Below are 20,313 nucleotides of genomic sequence, written 5' to 3'. Positions count from 1 at the left end.
AGGCGGGGCCGCGCGGCGGGCGGGGCGGAGCCAGCCTTGGGCCGGCCCCCGCGGGGGCGGGGCGCCTCCAGCCCGTGACTGGCGGGGCCGGCAGCCAATCACGGCGACTCCAGGAATCCGGGCGGCCGCGGGCCGTGCGAAGCGCCCGGCCCCGCCCCGCCGCCGCGGTCCAATCGCCTGCGGCCGTGGGCTGGCGCGGAGACGCGCCGGCGGCGGGCAAGTTGGCTGTGGTAGGGAGCCGGGGCTGCAGCCCGGCGCTGTGAGGGCGGTCTCGGGAGGCAAGTGGCGGCCGCAGAGGGCCCTGGCTGAGAGAGGCTCGGGGCCACCCGGACGCCCTGAGGGTCGCGGCGGCGGCGGCGCGCTGTGGAACGCGCAGACTCTGGGTCGACGACGCCCACACCTGGCGTCCGCGGGAGGCGCCGAACTTGGCGGCCCCGAGGAAGCCGAGACCGAAAGAGGGTGAGTCCGGGCCGCATCACCCAGTCACAGTTGGAGGCCCGGACCGGAAACTGGGAGCTCCAGGACCCTGGAAAAGGTTCTGGTTGTAATTTGGTGGTTATTTCCGAAAACAAAACTCCGAGTCTGCGGGCCTCCTGGAAAGTTCATGGCACGTCCCCTCCTCAGCTCTGCGTTCATACCACCGGCAGCAGGGGAGCTTACCCGGCGCCTCGGCTCCTTTCCGGGCGCAGAGCGCCTGAGGCACTTGGGCAGAGCCCGGGGGCGAAAGGGACGCTCGGGCGCTAGACGGCGCCGGAACCCCCGAGACACAGCCTCGGTCCGGCTGCCCTGTAGGAAGGCGGCTGCCGCGCAGCTCCACCTGCTGCTGTCCCGTGGGGCCGCCAGAGGGCCCGGGCCGCGCATCCTCGCGGGCAGGAACCTCTCAGAGCGAGCCCCACGGGTCCCCGCCCTGCACACGCTCGGCCCCTGCCCCTGCGCCTTCCGAAGCCCCTGGACCGAGCTCGGAGACGTCTCTAGCGCTGGCCACCGGAGGACCCCGACCTCCCTGGGCGGGTCGCGGCTGAGGAAGGCTCTGTGGGCTCTGGCCGGCCCGGTCGCTGCTGCTCCTTTTGTCGGCGGATGGGCTCTTCAGCCTGTTTTTAAGCCCTTCCTAATCTTGGCTGCAGCATACACATATACGGAGCTGTGGGTATAAAAAGTCAAAAAGCAGGGAGTTGGGTGTTGCTTTCCAGGCTGAGGCCTAGAAGGCTAGGAAGCCCTAGACGGTAGCTTTGGGGGCATAGCGGCGGCCTCTGTGTACCCGGAACTGAGCCTGCCATAAGTAGGTACTCAAACCATGTTAATAAAATGAAGTTCTGCATGGCAGGAAAGGGTCAGGCTTTTTGGTGCCCTGGCACTTTCCTTACCATTGGCTCCCTCAGATTCCAAAGTCCTTGGAAGTTTCAGTTTCCCATGTGTGAGGGAGTATGGACCTTTAGCTTGGCCCTCCTAAGGATACCTGCACCATAGCTCAGCTCTCATAAGCAGTTTCTTTTTCTTTTCTTTTCTTTTTTTTTTTTAAGATTTTATTTATTTATTCATGAGAGGGAGAGAAAGGCAGAGACCTCAGCAGAGGGAGAAGCAGGCTTCCTTGCAGGTAGCCAGCTGTGAAACTATTCCAGAATCCCATGATCACACCCTGAGCCACCCAGGTGCCCCTCATGAGCAGTTTATGATGGGAGTCCCTGCAAGAAGAAAAGCAATAGGCCTATAGCTGAAAAGGAATGAAATGGCCCCTCTAGCAGGGAAGGCTACAATTATGAGGTGAGCTCTGGCCTGGTTTGAGATTCAGGTGGTGTCTCCTCAGCTCCCTGTCTCAGTGGAGAAAGGTGCATAGGCAGGCTGTCAGGCAAGAAAATCAGGGTCTGGACAGTTCTTAGTAGGCCCTGGAAATTGATTTGTGATGCAGAAATTGCATATATATTAAAACCCTTCCTCATTTGGTGAATCAAAAGACAGAGACAGGCAAGGGAGTCCACTCCATTCAGTTGCAGCAATTACTTACCATGCTTAATGTCTTGAGAGAATAGCCTTTGTCCACGAGGATTTAGCTGTAGACCACTGAATGGAAAACATACCAAGTCTCTGCCAAGGTTGGGATGGGAGGATAAGAGGAAAAGTATATTTCTTGGGATTTTTCCCCCCATTCCTGGATATAACTAAAGAAAAAGTTTGCCAACAGTGCTTATCGTATTAACAGCCTGTGAAGGTTTTTCACAGATGCTTGTGATTATTTTTAAAATCACCTTCGTAGTAGCCAAACATCGTCTGTTGACTGTATTTGCTATAGTATTTATATTAGACGATGAAAAAAGGAAATAGGAAATTTCTTTTTATGAAATAAGTTAGAACTAGATGAGAGATCCCCGCTTCCTGATTTCTAAGGTTTTCTGTGTGTTTATTTCGTACAGACATGATTGTCCATGGGTTCTTGGGCAAGTAACTGGTCTCATTTTCCTTTTTAGAATAGATGACACATAAGAGCACATCTAGATTTAATCACATTTCCATTCCATCCTCTGTCATAATTGGTATTTGACAGTTTATCACTCTGGCACAGACTTATTCCTTTGGGTGTCATTCTCCCAATGATCTCTTGAGTTTGGGCCATCCAATATTCCACAAGGGAAAATAAGATGTATTACTTGTGCAAGAACTCATTGCAGTCCTTTCTTTAAGAAACAAAGAGAAAACTATGGAAATCCTGACAAAGAAGTCACCTGTTTAGTACTAGCCTATTTTATTGAAGGAAATTTCTTTCCCTCACAGTGATGAGGAAGTTTGTGGAATGGCTTGGGAACGAGAAGACTGATGTGAGACCATGGAAGCAGGGCTGGTCTTTTGGTGGTGTGGGTGGTGAGCAAATTTGCCTTCAGGCCCTGTCACCCAACCCTGACACTGAAACAATATTTTGGAGCCTTCTAAATTTCAAAAGGATGTAACTGATAGGAGCCATAAGTTATAATCTGAGCTCTGAGTGCTGCTGGCAATCACTTAACCTCCGTTTACCCTTGTTTACTCACCATAAAACAGCAGTGGCAGAATTGGCCTACTCTGTTTAGCTGCTTAAGGGGGACCCTGTGACAATGGTTACAAAGTACTGCAAATGCATGACATTTATAGCAATAGGGATTGTTGAAAAGGAGAACAAACTGATATTGAAGTAGGAAAATAGTGTGGATAGAACAATTCCTCTCTACACTTGGAATCTCTATTCACTTTAATCTCATTGGATTATTGTCCTTTCATTCTAAAAATGGAAATGAGGAAACAGGGCCGTCAAAATTCTTGTTCTTTGATTACCAAATATTTTGGAAGCATTGCTTATGTGAATAGTGTTTTTCCCTCTTTTTTTTTTTTTTTTTTCCATTTCTACCACCTCTCAACATGTATTCACTTTGAAAATTACTCAGAATTTGAACAGGCTGAGCTAAAGACCTTAGCAAAAAAATGCAATCAGAAGCAGCAGATTCTAATACCAGCTATGCTATAGGTTTGTTCTAAGACTATAGGCAAGCCATTAACCTTCCCATACCTTAATTTCCCAACTATGAAACTGCAGCAATACTTCTGATTAATTTCACAGAGAGGAGAGATAGCTCATGATAAGGCACTTTGAAATATTAATTGCCACAGGGAGGACAAAATATCATGTAGGTGATTTTGCAAACTCAAGTATGGTGTTGGTTTGTACACCACAACCAGGAGGTAATTTGTAACAGAGGGACTGCTCTGATACAATGTCTGCAGCCAGGGTGCTACCACCCACAAAAAAACGATGTCTCATGCATTTAAATGACAATGCAAGTGCCCCCTGTGATTTTTATTGCCACAGGTCCAACTAAGTAAAAATGTGGTAACAGAAATGTGTGGGAAAGGGAAGCCTCTATTCTACAAAAACAAAGGGTTTCTTGATACATGCCCTGAAAGAAAACTACACTGAACTTCTTAAAAACGGATGCCACTATGAGTACAAGTCTGATGAAAGACTAGAATGGTCTTGGAAAATGACCTGATACATAAAACTATGCACATTGGTCAAAAGGACACCAGAAGAGATAAAAAAAAAAATACTCTTAATTTTAAAACTTCAAAACAGAATGAGTAACACTGAGGAATTGGGGAAAGGAGGGTCACATACTCAAGGGAGAAAAAATACACTCCCAACCCTTAGAAACAAGACAAAGTGTTCTAAGAAACAGGACAAAGAATATGGGCTCTAGAAACATGATAGACTGAAGGCTGGATTTTCTTTCCACTGCTTCCTAACTCTGAGACCTTGGACAGGGTTCTGAGCTTCTCTGAGCCAAATGCAGTCATGATGAACACTGCTGAGTTTTTTCTCATTGGCTTGTTAAGAATCTCAACTGAGAAGCTCTTTGCAATTCTTAGGAGAGGGCTAGGTCACAGTGCATTGTTTGCCAATAACAACAATTCCTAACATTTATTGAACACTCACTATGTCCTGCACTGTTCCCTGCCTTTTCATCAAGTTACCCACTTGATGCCCAGAATCACCCTCTGATGTTGCTGCTGGTCTTTTCTTCCTCAAGGTTGCTATCTTCATGGAAGGACTGTTCTAGGATTCATATCCTGCAGGGGACTAAAAGTCAGAAGCCTCTTTTAGTTGTAGTATTTTAAACAAGATCCTATTTTCCTGTGGAAAGGGCTAATCCAATCTTTCCTGGTACCTGGGAAATCAGGCTGCATTGAGCACTTGGTAACACATACATTACAATAAAGGGAATGAGGAATTCAGAATTTGGGACAAAAAAGAGCCATAGAAAACAGTGCTTCAAAACCCCAAACCAAAAAAAAAAACAAAAAAACAAAAACCCCAAACCACTTTCCAGGTCTCTCAGACTGTAAGCTCCTCAATTTGGGCTTCCAAACAGTGTGCTCATCATCTGGATTTGGGGTTTAATGAAAGTTAGTTCCCCTGAGGCAGCAATATGGGAACAGTAACTGGCTAAAGAAAGAAAAAAATGGATTATTGCTTAGAAATGAATTGTGTCATTAGTTATTATGAATACCCCAAATTGTGACAGATTCATCTTTAAGTATGCCAGGGAAAAGTAGCCGTGAGCTATAATACACACAGTCGTTTATTACCCAAGAGAATTTAGGTGCTAATGTGGATGGTTTTGCATCTGTGTGATTCTGAAACCCACAAAGGATTCCAAGATAGAAAGCCAAATAAAACATAATACAGAGGGCAATGATTTTGATTATGTAACATTTATATATAGCATTTCATTTTACATTTTCAAATTGCTTTTCAGTCATTGGTTTATTCTTCCCAGCACACCTGGGGAGTACATCCATGCTGTTATCCTCTGTTCACAGCTGAGGCAACTGAAACTGAAGGAGGCAAAGTGTTTTGTCCAAGAGCACAACAGAGCAAGGTGAGAAATCGTGCATGTATTCAATAGTGAGTCTACCTTGGCAAGGCACACAGCAATGGGTACTGAATACATGGTTTCTGCCTTGCAGGGAGTCTGCTGGGGCAATAAGTACTTTGTGGATTATGTCTCTAGACAGTAAGGACCAGAGTTTAGAGCAGGAGAAGCTGAGTACCCTAAGATTCCTGGAGACAGTAGGATATGAGGCCCTTGTGAGATGGGTAGAATTTTGGCAGATGGAGTCTGAGGGTGGTCAGAATGCCAGAGACAAGACAGGTAGGTGAGTGAATTCAAGGCATACTGGGAAGTGTTTTACTACAGCAGGACAGTTGTCAGAAAAGGGTTGGTGAACATGAGAAAATGCTCCGCATCACTTGCCATCAGGGAAATACAAATCAAAACCACAGTGAGATACCACCTCACACCCGTGAGAATGGGGAAAATTAACAAGGCAGGAAACCACAAATGTTGGAGAGGATGTGGAGAAAGGGGAACCCTCTTGCACTGTTGGTGGGAATGTGAACTGGTGCAGCCACTCTGGAAAACTGTGGAAGTTCCTCAAAGAGTTAAAAATAGATCTGCCCTACGACCCAGCAATTGCACTCCTGGGGATTTGCCCCAAAGATACAGATGCAGTGAAACACCGGGACACCTGCACCCCGATAGCAGCAGTGTCCACAATAGCCAAACTGTGGAAGGAGCCTCGGTGTCCATCGAAAGATGAATGGATAAAGAAGATGTGGTCTATGTATACAATGGAATATTACTCAGCCATTAGAAATGACAAATACCCACCATTTGCTTCAACCTGGATAGAACTGGAGGGTATTATGCTGAGTGAAGTAAGTCAATCAGAGAAGGACAAACATTATATGGTCTCATTCATTTGGGGAATATAAAAAATAGTGAAAGGGAATAAAGAGGAAAGTAGAAAAAATGAGTGGGAAATATCAGAAAGGGAGACAGAACATGAGAGACTCCTAACTCTGGGAAACGAACAAGGGGTGGTGGAAAGGGAGGTGGGCGGGGGTTGGGGGTGACTCGGTGATGGGCACTGAGGGGGACACTTGATGGGATGAGCACTGGGTGTTATGCTATATGTTGGCAAATTGAACTCCAATTAAAAAAGATATGAAAAAAAAAAAAAAAAGAAAAAGGGGTGGTGAGGAGAAAGGAGCAGATTTTCTAGCACAGTGAATACCCAGCTAAATATATAGATTTTAGCCTGTGGGCAATGGGAGCTCGACTTCTCTCTGACTTCTTCCGTTCTCTCATTATTCTAACATGTACTGAGTGCTAATATACGCTTAGTCTCCAGATGTTTTCTCATACATCAGCTTTACTAACCTTCACAGCATTCCAACGAGATACATATTATTTTTCCTCCTCAAGTGTATGAAAAACTAATGCATTTAGAAATTCAGACTTGCCCACTATCATGAAACTAATAACTGACAGATGAAGAATTTGAAAGCATCACCTTTGACTTTCTCATAGGTACTTATGGGAAGGGGGTGCAGGTTCTGGTTATTGTACTGATGATAGCCATCTAATACCATTCCCTTCACCCTAGCTCAATGTCTTTCCAGAAATGAAAAGAAAATAGGAGAAAAATAAAATTAATTTCTTTTTTAAAAAATTAATTTCTTAACATGTAACTTATTTTATTCCTAAAGTCATCTGTGAGTCAGACAGACACAGCGTGTTTTTCCCTATTTTCTTTGCTCTCCGATTAACAAGTGTCTGCATTTTGATAACTTTAGTCTTGTGAGTATCTTTAATATATTTGGATCTCAGCTTAGTCTTTCCACTAAGCCAGAATCTCTTTCTGGGGAGCTGGTCAATTCAGTGCCCAATCCTTTCCCTTAGCATGCAACCCAACCCATTTATTGTAGTGCCCTGTAAGGTCTCCATCTCAGCTTGGATTTTGCCCATCAAAAAATAGCTTTTCCTCTCCAGACACATGCTGCTAATTAGCTTTTTTACTGTTTAATCATCAAGACTAAAATACAAGTGAGAGAAGTATTATTGTCAATCCAAAAATACTTAAAAAGGAAACAGATTGCTTATTTAAATCTTCCTATAAAGAAATAAAGAGATGCTCTCAGGAGGTGGGTATATACTTAGGTGACATAAAAATTAAAACTGAAAATTTTAACATTGTTAAAAATAGGGGGCTTCTCATTGATCTCGTTTTGTGGAAGAGTTTCTTTGGAAAATTCCTATTTGTGATCAGTCAGAGAAGTCTTCCTCAAGAGCAAAATACCTGTTAGAAATGACAGGCCAGTGTTGACCCTCTACATGAAGATAAACGGCAAACCATTGAAACAGGGCATTTCAAAATCTTAAATCCAATGCATAACATTCTCCTTGCCTCTCAACCCTCTAGTGCCTTGTTTGGCTTTGCCCAGATTGTATTTTGTGACCCGAGCCATAGAGTTTCACAAGTAAATAGTTGAGTGTTTTTCCATGTTTTTTGTTTGTTTGTTTCTTCAAGAGGTTGAAAGAAAGCAAAGTTAACATGTAAGGATCATTAAATTTCCTCTAAGATCTTAAAGATTCCATGTGAAAGACACAGAAAGCAAGCACTGGACCAGAAAATTGTATCTGCTTTCTCCTTTGTCTTAAAATGCCATAAGTTTTTCCTGTGCTTTCATGGAGAGCAGTGGTCTGAGACAAGGAGGTCTGTGTTTCACTGAGGAAAGTGAGGAAATGAATCCATGTTGTCTTGACTCCTAGATCTGCAAAGCAGGGATGTTTACCTTGAGATACAGAGAAAACAGAACTTTGAAAGACTCAGAGGAAATCATACAACTTATTGTAACCATTTGCATCTCTTTACAGAGAAAAATCCACAATACATACTTCTGGGGATTTTCCATATTGATGGAAGAGAGTGTTCAGGATACCAAAGTGAATCCCATTGAAGGCATGTATTAGCATTAATTTCTCCTAACTATTGAAATGTAGCTTGTGTGGTTCTTTCTCACCTTAAGATGTTCAGCAAAAATGCTGAAACTCTGAAAGATGATTGATATAGAAACATGCTAGAATTAACCTTATTTTAAAAACAATAACTATGCATAATAGATGAGTTTCCCAACCAATGAGACTCCCTACACTGAGACTCTTCACAGGAGCTTCTGAATTCTTTTTTTTTTTTTTTTTTTTTTAGGATTTTATTTATTCATGAAAGACAGAGAGAGAGAGAGAGAGAGAGGCAGAGACATAGGCAGGGTGGAAGCAGGCTCCCTGCAGGGAGCCTGATGTGGGACTCGATCCTGGGACCCGGGGATCGAGCCCTGAATCGAAGGCAGATGCTCAACTGCTGAGCCACCCAAGCATCCCAAGCTTCTGAATTCTGAGCAAGGTCTGACGGAATAGTGCAGGTAGCAAAATATTTTGTGAAAAGTTACTGACATTTTATCTTAGTGTCTGCTGAAGGCCAATCTAGGATTCCTCTGTAAACTGGCATGTCAGCTCCCTAAACCCTGGGAGTCTTTCTGGGGAGGTAGTTGTTGGTGTCCTGTCTATAGGACCCAAAGTTATTGAGTTATAGCATCTCAAGGAACTTTTCATAGCCTCCCCAGTAAGCACTACAGTATACTATCCACAGATATAAATACTCAATAAATATAATTTAATAGAATTTAATTGTTAGCAGGTCTTGAGCTTGACTGAAGCAGACAACTGCCCTTGGAAATACAACCAAACCCTCAGAAGCCCAAAGAGAAAAGAGCATAGTCAAGGTCAGGTGTCCCCAGAACATTTGTGTAGTTCATAGTTCAAACCAGCAGTGGTGGGCATGAGGGCACTAATTCCCATTCAGAGTCACAGAAACCATTCAGTTGGAAATGAATTGGAATATGTAATTGGACGTGGCACTTGAAAGTTTTGTGACTCTTTCAAAGCCAAGTGGAACAAGGAAAAACTGTCTGTTTTCTGATTCCCTTTTCCAAGAAGCTGAAAATATATTGCAAATGAGCCCTTAGTTGTGGGTCATCATCCTTACAAGACCTGTCTTTGGTTCCAAGGTTGGAAATTCTTCCTATGCTTCCCAATCTCACCCACCTCCAACTTGAACTAGGTCTCAGAGTCTCATTTTGACCATATATTTTTTCGGCCAGGTGGGAGAGACGAGAAGAGGCTAAATATAGCTGTGTAAAAAACAACCAGCAAACTAGATAGCACCTTCAGGCTTAACATCAACAATGAGGATGTAACATCAGCTTCAAATCTTGTGTAAACATGCACAAATATTTTCTAAGAATATTTTTCAGAAGAGTATTTTTTAGACAGAATCTCTAAATTGTATTATGAATGATAAATGAGAAGGTTAACAAAGTATATTTCAGGGCCGTTTTACGTATTTGTGGCCATGATTCGCTCTGTCTTTATGACTATTGATTAGGTCAGTTTATTAGTCTTGCCAGAAAGGGAGCATTGCTATACTGTGGTGTTGGGAAAGGATCTTTGAGAAGATGATGAAGGTTGGAGGAAAGGCTAGAGCTTATTTTGGTATTTGTTTCATTTTAAAAGGCTGTGACTAGGACTTCATACGTGTCTAATAAGTATGCATGTAACATTTTTATGTTTGCTGAATGCCTTAAAGTCCCCCATTAGTCTCCACAATATCTCTTGAGGGTGGATCAGTATTACTGCCAACAGTTTACATTTGAGGAAGTTTAAGACACAAAGGGATTATGAGATTTATACAAGGTCACCCAGCGTGCAAGCCTAGCTAATAAAAGATGACTGCGAAGCTCTTTCCAAATAAAAAGTGTTTTATAAACATTAGGTAGTATTAATGGGCATGATCCCAGGATGAGTAAAATACTCTCTAGGAATAAAGTGCTCATACATGTTCTATAGGATTAAATCTTTTTAACCTCAGGGCAACTTTTGATGGAGGAATTCTTGAACCTGGCTATGCATCAGAAATGTCTTTATAGCTTTTAGAACATGTGAGCACCTGGGCCCCTACCCAAGCTATAGAATCATAATCAGGGAGGCGGGACACAGATAATTTGTATCTTGTAAAAGCTCCACAGGGGATCCTGATGCTCAGTCACTGTCCTAGACTATAATAATAACCTCAGACAAGCCAAGAGCAACAAGAAGACACCATGGAGTAAATTTAGGAGGAAACACTCTAGCATCTTCAGGCTTCTGTCTACCTAGTTCACATCTATTACTAGCAAAGGAACTACCTCCCTGAAAGACTCAGCTGTGTATCTTTGTATGGAATTCCAGGAAATAGGGCTGAGATGAAAGGTTATTTAAGAACCACCCATGTTTGTTATAATATGTTGGGTAAATTTACTGTGTCTTTTCTTGGGTTATTGCTGAATCTACTCTAATATTCTTATTTGGAGTACCTTGTATAATAATCAACAGTAAAAACCTCTAATATCTGCCCATTCACCCATCCATCAAACATTTATTGAATATGTGCCATGTGTAGATTACAGAGTGAAATTACGTTCTTTGTCCACAGGAGTTTATCAACAACCTGTGATAAAACAGACACAGGTCAAACAAACAAAAACCCTATAATAGTAAGCTATACATATTAAATGATAAGCATATATGAGGCATTATTCATAATGCTAAAAAGTTGAAACAATCCAGATGTCATTAATTGAAAAATGAATAAGTAAAACTTGGTATATCCATATATCAGATTATTATTCAACAATAAAATAGAATGAAGTACTGATACATGCCAAAAAATGGATGAACTCTGAAAAAATATATAAGGTGAAAAAAAGCCAGTCCCAAAGAACCACATATTATATGATTCCAGTTATAGGAAATATCCTGACTAGGCAGATCTATAGAGACAGAAAGTGATTGCCTAAGGCTGGAGGAGGGTGAGATGGGAGGGGCTCTTAATGGGTACAGGGTTTCTTTTGGGGGTGATTAAAATGTTCTAAAAATGATGGATATACAACCCTGTGACTATACTAAAAAAAAAAAACAACACCTCATTAAATCGTATACGTTAAATGAGTGGATTGTGTGGTATGTAAATTATATCTCAAGTGTACATATACGTAAATCTGGTGCTGTACAAACTTGGAGGAGAGAGTGGATTGGAAGAAAGAGTGGAAAATTTCCTGGAGGAAACGGCAGTTGAGTTGAAACAAAAAGGGTGATTTTGTAAAGGAGGCAAGGCTCAGAGATACAGTCAAAGTGCTACTGCTTTCACGCAAGGGCAGTTTATCTGGATTCGATGGGATTTAGGATAGATGAGTGGTGCAGTACATGGGACTAGATGCAGGGTTTTATGCCGAATGGTTTGGTCTTCATTTTCATAGGCAGTGGAGGGCCATGATGGGTTGGTGAGTGGTCGGATCAGGCCCATGATTTGCAAGGATAATTGGAGGTGGTGATAAGGTAGATGGGAGATGGGGTTGGGAAGCCAGTGAGCAAGGGAGACCATTGAAAGAGTCTGGGCTTTTGCAATGCATAGGCAAGAGAAGACGAAGCCCTCAACTGTGTCAATAGCGTTGAACACTGAAACAAGGAAACAGATGAAAGGAAATGCATAAGAAGTCGAATCTTAAAACTTGGTGGCCCTGGGGAATAGGTAGGAAGGCACAGGATATATATATATACACACACACACACACACACACATACACACAGAGAGCACAGTATTTTAGAACATACAAGGGCCTGGGTCTTTTTTTATTAGTTACTTAGAATCATAATGCAAAAACTATTATTGAAATAATACCAAGCAGACAAATCATAGTTCTCTAACAACTTGCCAACAAGGTGGCAAGTATAATCTCTTGATTACAGAGACTCTTAATTCTTAACAATGTATATTGTGAATAAAAGGATAGATGGAAGAGAGAAATGCTACCCAACCATCTTTTCAGCTCTTTGGAATCAGACCTTCCCTTGTTGAAGAAACACTCATTTATGGCCTCCTCTGAATGACTAAGTATTTACCTCTTGCTCAGACAGCTTCCCTAGAAACATTTCCTTTGGTGTGAGCAACTTGGATTTACTGCCAGGGCAACACCTCTCATCCAACACCCACGCTGCCTTTTGGCTTGGTCCTTACTGGCAGGTGTTCATAAGTCACATTTTGTTTTGCTTCTAATAAGAGCACAGTCTCACAAAAGCATAGGCTGCATGTACCACATATTATAACTTTCATTTACAAGTGTTCTTATAGGAGAGATCTGAAAATGTGTGAGTCTTCAGGATCAGGAAGACAAAGACTCTTCCCTTAATCATGCCAGGCCACGCCTATGTTTTCCATAAGAAGGAGGGTCAGCCAGATCCTAGGCAAGGTCAAATAGAAACAGTCTCTTCCACTGCATGGCATAGCATTCCCTGGGAATCTGTTATGGCCTTCTTCATGGGCTCCAGGAGGTGTTGCCAATGACACTGCCTGCTGTTAGCAGAGTTTGGGAATAGCATCCCTGACAAGTGCCATACATGAGTTTAACCAAGCAGGAAACACCATTTAGAATACCACTTGCTGAGATGTGGCTCTTATCTGTGCCTGTCAGTGAACAATGACTACAACAAGCCTTGTTCAATCACAGTTGTTAGCAGAGCTAATTATAGCAGTCTCGGGTGGGAGGAATCCCAGCAGACACGTCCTCTAAGGGACTTCCATCACAGGTTCAAACACTGGCTTTGCAGGTAAGCAATGGAAACAGGCCCCTTGCGGGAGGGCCTTTAAACAACAGTTCTCCGTAACCTTGAACATGGACCTATCTTCACTCCACAATTGGCGAGGGATCATTTTCAAGAGAACCACCATCAGAGAGTGAAGGAGGAAAGGGACATTTAAAGCCAGTAGGGTAAATGTTCTGGATTAAATGAGAGCAGAACTGGGTATTATTCCTTGGGTTGTCTTTGACTCACTGCATGACCTGATGAGGTCGCTTCCCCTTTCTGGGTCTCACTGTTCTCATCTCAAAAATAAGGATAATAATACTGGCTCTATTTATATCACAGATTGTTGAAAGAATAAAATAAGATATATAGTTTAAAAAGATAGAACTTGGGGAAAAATAGAAAATGCCATATGACTCTAGGTAGTGTCACTGATATTCCCCTTCTCCTGGTCTACATTTTACTGACAAATGATGAAAGGGAGTAAGAAAAAAGTCTGTGCTGTTGCAGAATCTCAGACCTTATTTTCTGACGCCTCTGAGTGGTACTATAGTTTGCTCATTTTCAGATTTGCCTCCCCCTCCCCAGTTTATTCTGGCATAAGCTCATCTCAGTTTGAGGAGTTGGAGAAGACCCTGGGGATCTGAAGAGGACAACAGCCTGTACCCATCTAGTCTCATCTAAACAGCACCTGTTGCAGTCTGTCTTAAAATTCTCCTCTCTCCCCTCCCAGGGAGGATGATTTGGGAGGATGATTTGGGAGGATGTCAGCCCTGAATGAGTCCCACAGTCAAGCTGGGACTTGAGGGGACACCTCCAGGACAGAACCAAAAAGAATTTGTAGGATGGGCTGAACATGTCTTAATCTGGGTCTCTAACTACATTCTTGTTCCTACTAAAAATCTCAGCACACTTCTAATCAAGCAAGGCACGTCTACTTATCTGATGCTGCTGTCAGTGATAGAAAAGGATATTATGGATTTGGCAGAGAAGAAAAAGGAGATTTATTTCCAGTGGCTGAAGATGTATCTTTTCCAGATATGCAAAACCAGTCAGAGCATTAAAAACATATCAATGAAAAGTGATCAGGTTTTGTGAGAAGAAACCATTCTTGACTTCAAAACAATAAGGAAGATTATAAGGATTCCAAAGCTATGGTTTAAAAAAACAAATGACAATAGGGCACCAGTGAGACTACCAAGCTCTTACCTGCCCCCTTAGGGTGAGGTGACATCTCCATTTAAATGCACCCCTTGTTTTCAGTGTTTAAGTCCCCTCTTTTTCTCTTTCTCTTTTCTCCTTCCAATCATTTATCTTTTTTCAATGTTCAGCATAACTAAAAAGTCTAAGTAGGGAACTGCACATAATTGTAGACTCTGCACCATTGGCAGAATGATGCTTCTTTCTCAGTATTTGTAATTATCTGTTCCATCCTTGCTTACTCCTAGTAAATTTATGTAGAATGACAGCAGTGTCCTTTATTTCTTTTGAAGGTACTTCTTGCTTTCACTTGCGTAGAGGTTATATAAAACATCAAGAAATGCAATATTGTGTTTTTTTATGTAGTCACACATTTACAAATAGAAAATACCACTTTAAATGAATCAAGTGAAAGGGAAGAAATAGCTAATTATGTTTTAGCTATTGCAATTACTTGGGAAGGTAAAGAGATTGAAAAAAAATACTTTGGTATCTCAGACTGTGATCACCCTGAACAAGCTGGCCTACACCTGCCAGCTAGAAGGTTGTTTTATGCTAATAGGTGAGAACTCCATGACTTCCTTTGCCCTCTCAACCTTTTCTTTGTTACTGGCTTAGAGAAATGTGACATTGCTAAAAACTCCAACTTGAAAATGCTTCACAGAGCAGGATCCTTGCCAAATTCAAGATTCTTGCTAGTTTGCAAGATGGGAGCTGTCATGCAGAACAAAAGTCTGATACTAGAAGTCAGCAATCACAATGGGAATAAATCCCACAATCTGGTTTCTGAATGTCTTAATCTCATCCGATCTTAAAAGAGTGATGCTGGCCTTACTTTGAGGCTAACTTTATAAAGAGAATATAGAGGGAGGTGGAGTTAAATCCTGAAACTTAGCTCTTCTAGCAGCTCCTTCCCAACTTCTAATATCTTTTTCTTTTCTTTTACAAGGTCATGAATAGATGCCCATTTTTATCTGTTAGCATTACATTCCTAACAAAGAACTTATGACAATGCCTCCTTTGCCTGGTCAAGGAACAAGGGAGTTATTCAGCTAATAGTTTAACTTAGTCCCATGATGCACTTGTACATTTTAACCGAGTTTTGAGGGAAGTGGTTTCTATGTTTTATTTCTCTCTTTCCTCCCTTAGTGGTCAGGGCATGGACTGACCTTGCCAAGAGGACTTGGGATCGTTGATGGGGTCTTCTGTGCAATGCAGTGCATAGTAGAGCCCATCAGAGTTTCTCAGGGGAGTTGGGTTGCGTTGTTGAATTGTGAGTAGCACAATGGGCTGAAGTTGCCTTTAACTTGAATCCTCTCTATTTCTTGGTGTTTCTGAATTAATTAGAAACGTTTCAATTAATATTAGGCCTACCTTGTTTCTAAGGGCAAAAGCTTTCCATCAGGAAGAGTTCAAATACAGCATTTTGGCATGAGGGAAGGATGGCTTTGACACTCAGTATGAGTCTGTGCTGGATTCTTCTTATTGTATCTAATATATTGGCTGGCACTGCTTCTATGAGCTTTTCTTCTCCATCTTTTGTATGATTTTGTTTCCCCTTCTCCTGAAGGTTTATGTCCTTCCTGCCTTTATAATTCCAAAGTACATTGGCTTTGGCACTCATCCTTTTTAAACCTGAGAGGGGAGAGGTAAAATCCTGAACATTGGTGCCTAAATGAAAGACAGGCCAGTTGAGATCATTCTCTATTGAAGGTTCCTCAATGTTCCTCTTGGATTTCTGTGTTAATAGAGAGATACAAGATCTGTGCCAGGTGTAGGATTTTGGGTCATAGTGTCAAAGTATTCTTGTGTCTGTGGTAAGCAAGAACCCTGGGTCTGATACATGCATCTGTGGATGAGGATGGGTTGCCATGGTTTACTCTCCAGTATCAGAGTCACTCTGGAAACCCCTGAACTCTGCTGCCCAAACCTAAGCTAGGCTGATGGTTATGGTACTTTCCAACATGGCTTGTCATTTTTGGATATTGAGCTAATCGGTTAGCCAAGTCTTCAGCCCTCCTCTTTGATGCTTTTTGTTCTCTTAGTTGCTTTTTAAAAACAAGATATGTTTGAAAACTTCATGAAAGATAGATACTCTGCAATCTTTTCCAAACCGTCCACTCATCATCCTACTGCAATTTTCTTTCAGGCTATGTCTTCTTCCATTCCCCCAACAAAAAAAATATTCTCAGTAAAGTCAAGTTACCATTTGTATTAGTTTCTTATTGCTGCTGTAACAGATTATGACAGACTTGGTGGTGTAAAACAACACAAGTTTATTCTTTTATAGTTCCACAGGCCAGAAGTCCTAAATCACTTTCATTAGGCTCAAGTCAAGATGTTGCTAGAGCCCTTACTTTCTGATGGCTCTGGGGAAAGTCTATTTCTTTGCTTTTCCTAGCTTCTGGAGGCCACTTGGATTCCTTGGCTCATGATCTCTTTCTTGTATCACTCCAGCCTCTTGCTGCCTTTGTCATATCACATGCTTCTTCTTTTGTAGTCCCTCTGTCTCCCTCTTTTAAGGACACTTGTGGTTATATTTAGGACCCACCTGGATAATCCAGGATAATTTCCCCATCTCAAGATCCTTAACTTCATGGCATCTGCAAAGTCCTTTTGTATATAAGATAACATTCACAGGTTCTAGGGATTAGGACCTATCCTAATTTCCAAATCTACTGTCTTCTTTTAATTCCTCATCCTAGCTCTTTTGACAGTAGATACGGTCAACTATCCTGGAAAAATTCATTTTCTGACTTTCAAGATGTGACTATTTTCCATTGCTGTAATAACTCCATTGTTTATCTTTCCCTCTAGAATGCAAGCCTCTGAGTAGGATCCTTGGCTGTCTGTCTGCTGCTCTATCCTCACTGCTTAGAATAGTGCCTGGTGCTATCATATAATCAAAGACAGCGAAGAATACAAATTACATGACCTTTCCCCACCCTTCATTCTATCACCTCTTATTCTCATTTTCCTTTACTGGCTTTTCCTCCATCCATGTGGTCAAATTTGGTATTTCCCAGGGTGTAGTCCTAGCCCACTTTTCTCCATCTGTGCCAGATGGATGCAGTTCCAGTCACATTCCAGTCAAATCTGTACCTCCAGCCCAGACCTCTGACTTGAACTTTCAACTTTAATCTTTACCTGGATATCCCACAAGCATGGCAAATTCACCATGTCCCATCTTTCCCACCTATCAAGCACAACCAAAGTCTAACCTCCTCTTCCTTTTATACTGTCTCAGGATTTATCCAGTAGCTATAGCAAGTAGACTGGCAGACATCCCAGACTCCATGCTTTCTTCTATTCATGCCCCGTCCCCACCCCTGGTCCAGTCAATCATGAAGTTTTGTCAACCTGTCTCCCAAATATGTCTCAATGTCTCTCCCTATCTAACTCCCATTGTCCTGGTTCAAGTTGTCATTACTCAACTTATTCAAGTTGATATAAATCAACTTACCAAACTGTTTCTCTGGATTTCTCTTGAATAGGATGGAGTGGCATGCTCTTAAACTTCCTGCATGTGTACCAGAGCTACTGATCATAGCCAACCATGCCTTCAGTCTCTGCTGAGTGGGCAGTGACTGATTTGCATACCATCTGACCTTGGCTCCCAGAGCCAACTGGGTCCAGGATGGGTGCCTGACCCACGGGTGGCTTCTGCTATAGTTCTGATCTGCTACCATGACATGGGTGGCTGGCTATAAAATATAAGCTGAGTAAAATCCCTCTTTTGGAATTTTAGAATAGCAAGGCTGAGAGACTTAGACCACTGTACTGCTGAATGGAAGGATCAACAGAAATGATGGGCATAAGCAAGCTGCAGTTATAGGAAAGCAGATACTGTGAGTAAGTAGGGGAACTGGTGAGTCAGAAGGGAAGAGGGAAAGAAAGAGGCCAAGACACTGCAGAATGGGTGCTGCCTGTTTCTGTGGCTCTCTAAGGGTGCTTCCTGAGGCCTACCCCAGGATTCCCATTGTCACATTTCTATGAGTTGCTGCATTATTATAAACAAACAAAACAGCACTTGTCCAAGTGAGCCCTTGCTTCCTGCAATAAATTGGCCAAAGTGATATGTTTTCCAGTAAGCCCTTTTAATGTTATATGAGACATCTGGAAGAAAACAGCACTATAGCCAAAAGCAGCAATGTGCAGTCCCAAACTCTGTGTTTATTTCACTCTATTTTAAAGCATTAGCTTAGGGGGAAAAAAAGAAGTTTATGTTACTATTTCCTTTGGGAGTGGGAGAATATTATGATGAGCTTTTTGTGTCAAAATTAGTCTTTATGTAAAAACAAATTGATGCCTACAAACATGATTTCAGAAAGGAAAAGTATGAAAATGACTATAATAAGTGACTGAACATTATCTGATACTTATCAATAATGGGATAATGAAACTACCTTTCAGATGCCATGTTTCTAGATAGCTGCCTTTCTGCTTTTCAGCTATTGGAACAGAGGGATTGCTAAAGTTCTCCAGGATTCTTAGTCACATGACCACATTCCTCTCTCAAATGTGAATTAATAAGTAGATTGATTTAAGATTTATAGGTTAAAAAAAACATTTGGTACATATAATCAATACTCTGAATATAGAATACAATCAGAGAGCATCTTTATTTATGTCTCCTGCCATCCCTATAAATGTGTTCAATGGGGGAATTTCTTACTCTGTTCAGGATAAAAATGAAAAACCAGAGTAAGTGTCAGGATTCTTTCGAATATTCTCAGGCAACAGAAAGGCCCATGGTCATTTACACTGTGTTGGGTGTGTCCGTTCCTATTTCATAATCAAAACTAGAACTTGCTTTGAAGTTGTCTTACCTGGAATCAGTGTGAAGCCACGTGCCGGTTAGAGGCTGTGGAAGGGGAAGGCCTTTCTTTCCTTGCTCCTGGAAGCTCTGGTTCTTCTAGAGTTGGGATGAGGCAAAAAAAAAGTGCTCAAGGGCAGGAGAGTTGTTACCTAGTGGTGATGTTTCAAGATGACCTCCAGCTCTCTGGACCTGGTAACCATTCAAAGCAGACATTTCACAGAGGCTTTCATGGGTTCTTGGGAGGTGTCTCACCTGCAGTTCCCGTGATTTAGACAGATGCACTCCCAATCTGAGGGGCTCTCCTCAGCCCCTAGGAGCCCAGGATCCTACCTCTGCTTCTCTCCTGAGGCTCCCCCAGCCAGCCAGCCCTCTCTCTCGTTTGGCTCACATCTGATCTAGGAAGAAACATCCAAGCATATTTTTCTGGACAAACTCAGAGCAATAGCAGCTCTCCTTCACTGTGCAGTAGGAGTGGCTTGCTAGCTAATCTCTCACGTGACATGCCAGCAGGGAGTTAGGCTACTGTGTTCTTCCTACCTTGGGACACACATCAGGCTTTCTAATGAGCCCCACTTATATCCATTTCTCTTTACATTAGGTGATCCCAACCTTTGCTCTGATCAGAGTCTCACTGAGCTGGAATCAAGGTGTTATTCCAGGCTCTGGTTCTCACACCAGGCTTAGGATACTTTTCTAGGCTCACGTCTTATTGACAGAATTCATTTCTCAAAGCTATAGGACCAATGTCCCCATTTTCCTACCAGCTCCTGGCCAATAACTACTCTCAGCTTCTAGCAGCCACCCAGTTTCTTGTCATGTAGCCCCAGTAGGCAGTTTACGACATTGATGTTTGCTTCCTTCCAGGCTGGCTGGAGTACATCTCTGTGATTTCTTCTGCAACCGGACAGAGAGAACTCTCTGCTTTTAGAGGGCTCACCTGGTTAGATCATGCCCAACCAGGATAATCTTGCTTCTGCCATTTGATATATCATAATCAGAGCAGTGATATTTCATCATATTCAATGAGTTCCACCCACATTCACAGAGGTGGGAGTTACACAAGGGTGAGGGTTCATTAGGGCCATCCTAGAATATTGCCTTCCACAAGGCTCATTGAATATATTACATAAGATGTGTTCCAGAAAGTTGTAAATTATAAACACTACTATTCAATTGTTAGATTTTTTTTCCCTCTTGTCACTTTAGAAGGCTTTTTAAGTTGCTCCCAAATTTGTGTTGCGTCCAGAATGG

At 42.3% G+C, this 20,313-nt stretch overlaps 1 protein-coding gene and 1 long non-coding RNA gene across 3 annotated transcripts in view; one reads left to right on the top strand and one right to left on the bottom strand.

Annotated features, from left to right (window-relative positions):
* Positions 1 to 20,313, bottom strand: part of MARCHF3 (membrane associated ring-CH-type finger 3) — a 179,466-nt gene that overhangs the window by 138,238 nt on the left and 20,915 nt on the right. The window lies entirely within an intron of this gene.
* Positions 246 to 8,532, top strand: LOC121494707. Its single transcript, XR_005988847.1, has 3 exons — positions 246 to 459; positions 5,280 to 5,402; positions 8,244 to 8,532. It is a non-coding gene; the product is annotated as an uncharacterized LOC121494707 (long non-coding RNA).

The sequence above is a fragment of the Vulpes lagopus genome, chromosome 7 (genome assembly GCF_018345385.1).
Source record: "Vulpes lagopus strain Blue_001 chromosome 7, ASM1834538v1, whole genome shotgun sequence".
Lineage (NCBI taxonomy): Eukaryota > Metazoa > Chordata > Mammalia > Carnivora > Canidae > Vulpes > Vulpes lagopus.
Note: the sequence above shows the minus strand (reverse complement) of the source record. Positions and strands in the feature narration are given on the sequence as shown.